This window comes from Castor canadensis, chromosome 11 (genome assembly GCF_047511655.1).
Source record: "Castor canadensis chromosome 11, mCasCan1.hap1v2, whole genome shotgun sequence".
Taxonomy (NCBI): Eukaryota; Metazoa; Chordata; class Mammalia; order Rodentia; family Castoridae; genus Castor; species Castor canadensis.
The window spans coordinates 871,393-877,637 of record NC_133396.1 but is presented as its reverse complement, the minus strand read 5'-3'; the positions used below and the strand labels follow the sequence as shown (position 1 = coordinate 877,637).

General features: G+C 45.1%; 1 long non-coding RNA gene across 1 annotated transcript; it reads left to right on the top strand.

Annotated features, from left to right (window-relative positions):
- Window positions 1–1,213: 1,213 nt before the first annotated feature.
- LOC141414025 (uncharacterized) lies at window positions 1,214–2,789 on the top strand. The gene is made up of 2 exons (XR_012439129.1): window positions 1,214–1,507; window positions 2,640–2,789. It is a non-coding gene; the product is annotated as an uncharacterized lncRNA (long non-coding RNA).
- The last annotated feature ends 3,456 nt before the right edge of the window (window positions 2,790–6,245 follow it).

Below are 6,245 nucleotides of genomic sequence, written 5' to 3'. Positions count from 1 at the left end.
CTACTGGGCCAGCTGTTGAGCATCGCTGACTTTTAGGTGAGGGTCAGCTGAACCTAGCAGGGAGAAAAGGCCTGGCCACTCTGAGATACCAGCCACAAAGTCCCCCTGTATCTAGAGATCTACCAGGAGAAATGAAGGCAGCACTATAGAGAGCCACATCAAGTTTTGATCCAGGAGCTGTCAACTGTGCATCATTAACAACAACAAAAAATCGAAATATGGTGACTAAGAAACACAAATGGAACTATCCTGAAGTATGTAAACAGATCTACAAGTATGGAAAGAGGGACAACTCGGACAATAATAAACTTGTGGAAAAATTTTGGGGCTGTTGGATCTACTACAATCACCATCACTAACTGTCCCTGGCATTACACCCTGAGCCTGGAACCTTTTCCATGGAGGGCTATGCCTGGGTCAACTCCTGAGGAGCCATGCACAGCCGGGGATGGACTCGGATGCCCGCCGGCTACTGTGAGGCTGCGTTCTGGGAAACATGGAGGAGGTGGTGGTGGTGGTGTGAGAGAGAGATTGTCCTATGGGAAGATAGATACTTCTGGGCTCAGGTCAGCTGCGCAGATGAGAGTCCTTGGATGTACCCCTTAGGGTGCATAGGATCAGATTTGGCCATTTGTAAAAAAATAAGTTTTTGGTGTAAGTCTGTCCCATGTGATGTAGACAAATCTGTAGGGACTGACAGCAGATTCCCAGGGCTGTTCAGGGGCATGAAAATGTAGACTTAGATGATGGGACACCTGCACAAGTCTGCTTCGTGGTTGTGCATTGCGGCTCAACAAGTCTATCTAGCTGGCCATGCTTTCCGCCTTCCCGTCCCCCGTGTGCACACGGGTCCCAGGTGCCTGCGGGGCCTGTCTCTAGGCTAGAGTCCCATGTCCCCAGCGTCTGGTGGCCACTGAATGTCCTCGTCCGACTGCCCAGGGATGCTTGGTTGCGTTCTCTGTGGCTGGCAACTAAGGTCACCTGCCACGTGGTCGGGATTCAGACCCACCCGCGACCGGAACCTCACGACGCATAGCCGGAGCGCGGGGGGGGTGGGGGGACCCCCGAACGCCACCGCCCACGCCACGCCCCCTGAGCGCTGTATGCTGGACTCTCATTGGGCCGTCCAGATCACGTGCCTGGCTATGGCCCAATCACGTGGCGTTTCGGATGTGCCCGGGGCGGGGCAGTACTGGCTTCCGGGGCGCAGGCTCCTGGTTGTCCGGATCCCCGACGCCGGCCGGGGTTGGGAGTCGCGCCTCTGGTCGCTTCCGGGTCCGGGTCGTCCGCAGTGGAGACCCCGGGGGAGCGAGGACCGAGGCTGGCGGGGTCACCCGGCCGGGGAGCCACTCTCGGGACGCCAAGCGCCGGCGACTCTGAACCGCCGCCGACGCCAGCATGCCCCACCACGCTGGCTGTTTGTGGGTTTAAATAGGGAATTGGTGGTGAAGTGCGCAGGCCTGGACGGCGGTACTGGGGTCTGAACTCGGGGCCTCGTGCTTGCTAGGTAGGCATTTCTACCACCAGAGCCTTTTTTTGCTTTAGTTGTTTTTTTTTAGGTAGGGTCTTGCGATTTTTGCCCTACCAGGCCCCAAATCGATCTTCTTAACTGGAACCCCAGGCACTTACTACCCCACCAGGCTTATTGATGAGATGGGGTCTCTGCAACTCTTTACCCCAGCTGGCCTTGAACCTTGATCCTCCCAATCCCTGTCTTCCTTGCAGCTGGGACTATAGCCATGAGGCAGGATGCCCAGCCCTATACACAAATCTTAGTTGTACGTGGACTGAGTTTTCGCAAAAACACACAACTGTGTGACACTGCTCTGGAGACGCACGGAGCACCCTGGGACATTCTTTGTCCACCCTAGCCCCCAGCAGCATTGCTGTACTGCTTTTTCCACTAGCTTGCCAGCCTGTCCTTGGAGTTCATATAAAGGAATCAGTGCATACTCTTGGGGGAAGGTTTCTTTCACTTAGCATAACATTTTTGAGACTCACCTCCACAATTGCACGCGGCCTGTTCCTTTTGGTTTTTGAGTAGTCTGCATTGTAAGCACACCACAATGTGCTGTTCACTCCACTAATGTTCGCTGGAGCTGTCTCCAGGTTTTGGCTGTCATGAGTAAAGTTGCTATGGACGTGGCTGTGTGGACGTGTTTGTTGTTTGCTTTTTCGGTTTTTGAGAGGGTCCCACTTTATAGCCCAAGCCCAGGCTGGCCCTGAACTCTTGATCCTCCTGCCTCTGCCTTCCATGTTCTGTGGGATCATTGTGGGAAGACAGGCCTGTGCCACCACGCCTGGCTGGACATGTTTTTATTTCTCTGGGAAGATACAGAGGAGTGAGTCAAAGACCACTGTTTTAGTTTACATGCGGGTGCTATGCTGCTTCTGTTCCATGTTACAGTTTGAGTTGTACTCTATAACCAGTCTTCCTGCTCTTTTCAGCACTGAGCAATGCCAAAAGCTTGTGTTTTTCTTTTTTTCTTTCCTTCCTTTGTGTTTCTTAGTTATTCTAACATAAGAAGTGGTAGCTCACTGTGGTCTTAATTTGCCTTTTCCAGATGACTAATGATGTTAAGACCTTTTGTCTTCCTAGCAGAATAACTCTTTTGTTCACCTTTTTTTCCTCCTTGCAGTGCTGGAGATGGAACCCAGGGCCTGGAGCATACTAAGCAAGCACTTCATCACTGAGGGGCTCCCCTAGCTCCGGACACTTTTTTATTGAGTTGTTTTACATCCTCCCTTCCCAACAGTGGCATTAAAAAAAATTAACATCTATCTATCTATCTCTCTGGTGGCACTGGGGTTTGAACTTGGGGCTCAATGCTTGCTAGGCAGGCACTCTACCACTTGAGTTATTCCACCAGCTTAACATTTATTCTTTTTTTTTTCTTTTATTCATATGTGCATACAAGGCTTGGTTCATTTCTCCCCCCTCCCCCCACCCCCTCCCTTACCACCCACTCTGCCCCCTCCCTCTCCTCCCCACCCCCTCAATACCCAGCAGAAACTATTTTGCCCTTATCTCTAATTTTGTTGTAGAGAGAGTATAAGCAATAATGGGAAGGAACAAGGGTTTTTGCTGGTTGAGATAAGGATAGCTATACAGGGCATTGACTCACATTGATTTCCTGTGCGTGGGTGTTACCTTCTAGGTTAATTCTTCTTGAACTAACCTTTTCTCTAGTTCCTGGTCCCCTTTTCCTATTGGCCTCAGTTGCTTTTAAGGTATCTGCTTTAGTTTCTCTGCATTAAGGGCAACAAATGCTAGCTAGTTTTTTAGGTGTCTTACCTATCCTCACCCCTCCCTTGTGTGCTCTCGCTTTTATCATGTGCTCAAAGTCCAATCCCCTTGTTGTGTTTGCCCTTGATCTAATGTCCACATATGAGGGAGAACATGCGATTTTTGGTCTTTTGGGCCAGGCTAACCTCACTCAGAATGATGTTCTCCAATTCCATCCATTTACCAGCGAATGCTAACATTTTGTTCTTCTTCATGGCTGCATAAAATTCCATTGTGTATAGATACCACATTTTCTTAATCCATTCGTCAGTGGTGGGGCATCTTGGCTGTTTCCATAACTTGGCTATTGTGAATAGTGCCACAATAAACATGGGTGTGCAGGTGCCTCTGGAGTAACCTGTGTCACAGTCTTTTGGGTATATCCCCAAGAGTGGTATTGCTGGATCAAATGGTAGATCGATGTTTAGCTTTTTAAGTAGCCTCCAAATTTTTTCCAGAGTGGTTGTACTAGTCTACATTCCCACCAAGAGTGTAAGAGGGTTCCTTTTTCCCCGCATCCTCGCCAACACCTGTTGTTGGGGTGTTGCTAATGATGGCTATTCTAACAGGGGTGAGGTGGAATCTTAGCGTGGTTTTAATTTGCATTTCTTTTATTGCTAGAGATGGTGAGCATTTTTTCATGTGTTTTTTGGCCATTTGAATTTCTTCTTTTGAGAAAGTTCTGTTTAGTTCACTTGCCCATTTCTTTATTGGTTCATTAGTTTTGGGAGAATTTAGTTTTTTAAGTTCCCTATATATTCTGGTTATCAGTCCTTTGTCTGATGTATAGTTGGCAAATATTTTCTCCCACTCTGTGGGTATTCTCTTCAGTTTAGAGACCATTTCTTTTGATGAACAGAAGCTTTTTAGCTTTATGAGGTCCCATTTATCTATGCTATCTCTTAGTTGCTGTGCTGCTGGGGTTTCATTGAGAAAGTTCTTACCTATACCTACTAACTCCAGAGTATTTCCTACTCTTTCCTGTATCAACTTTAGAGTTTGTGGTCTGATATTAAGATCCTTGATCCATTTTGAGTTAATCTTGGTATAGGGTGATATACATGGATCTAGTTTCAGTTTTTTGCAGACTGCTAACCAGTTTTCCCAGCAGTTTTTGTTGAAGAGGCTGCTATTTCTCTACCGTATATTTTTAGCTCCTTTGTCAAAGACAAGTTGGTTATAGTTGTGTGGCTTCATATCTGGGTCCTCTATTCTGTTCCACTGGTCTTCATGTCTGTTTTTGTGCCAGTACCATGCTGTTTTTATTGTTACTGCTTTGTAATATAGTTTGGAGTCAGGTATTGTGATACCTCCTGCATTGTTCTTTTGACTGAGTATTGCCTTGGCTATTCGTGGCCTCTTGTGTTTCCATATAAATTTCACAGTAGATTTTTCAATCTCTTTAATGAATGTCATTGGAATTTTGATGGGAATTACATTAAACATGTAGATTACTTTTGGGAGTATAGACATTTTTACTATGTTGATTCTACCAATCCATGAGCATGAGAGGTCTCTCCACTTTCTATAGTCTTCCTCAATCTCTTTCTTCAGAAGTGTATAGTTTTCCTTGTAGAGGTCTTTCACATCTTTTGTTAGCTTTACACCTAGGTATTTGATTTTTTTTTGAGGCTATTGTAAATGGAATTGTTTTCATACATTCTTTTCCAGTTTGCTCATTGTTAGTGTATAGAAATGCTAATGATTTTTCTATGTTGATTTTATATCCTGCTACCTTGCTATAGCTATTGATGATGTCTAGAAGCTTCTGAGTAGAGTTTTTTGGGTCTTTAAGGTATAGGATCATGTCGTCTGCAAATAGGGATATTTTGACAGTTTCTTTACCTATTTGTATTCCTTTTATTCCTTCTTCTTGCCTCATTGCTCTGGCTAGGAATTCCAGTACTATGTTGAATAGGAACATTTATTCTTAATTGACGTAAAATTATGTATCATGTATACAACATACTTTGAATATATACATGTGGAAAGGCTAAATCTAACTAATTAACATGCACTTGTTATCATATTTACCTTTTTTTGTGATAAGGACACTTAAAACCTACTCTAAGCAAAGTTGAAGAGACAGCAATACATTGTTTATAGTCACTTGTTTTTGTTTGTGTGGTACTGGGGCTTGAACTCAGGGCCTTCACCTTGAGCCACTCCACCAGCCCTATTTTTGCAATGTGTTTTTTGAGATAGAGTCTCATGGAACTATTTGTCCAGGCTGGCTTCTAACTGTGATCCTCCTGATCTCTGCCTCCTGAGTAGCTAGGATTATAGGCGTGAGCCACCGGCACCCGGCCTGACTTCCTTTTGTTTTTGTTTTTTTTTTTTTAAAAGACTGAATAGTATTCTATTTTATATATATGTATACTTTTTAAATTTTTAAGTGCTGTGGATGGAACGCAGGGCCTTACATAGGGTAGGTAGATGCTCTGACACTGTACTACATCTCCAGCCTTTTTACCTTTTCTTTGTACACTCGATTGATTGCCCTGTCTTGTCTATTATGAACAGTGTTGCCCTATTAGTTGCATTTTATTAGAAATGTGGGGACTCCGGGAATAGCTCAGTGCTAGAATGCTTGCCTAGAATATGACGGCCACACAAAAAAGTAACATACTATAACAGACAGTTTCCAGGATGGCATGCACTTGAAATGATTATGATGTGGAAAAGGGATTTTCAAATGCAAGCTCTGTGTTTAAAACCCTGATAAAATAGTAAAAATATAGTTAGCCTAATGGGGCCACTTAAAATTCTGTATTGCAAATAGTCTTGCAATGGCTTGACCACAGCCATTTTAGGTATAATCTCTGTCTGCAAGCCAGGTAACCTGGGCACTCCTCCCAGACTCTATCAGACAAATAAGGCTTGAAGACAGCCAAGTGTGCTGCGCTGGCCACGGACACTCAGAATGCTTCTTAAGTGACATTGGACGTGATGATGGTTT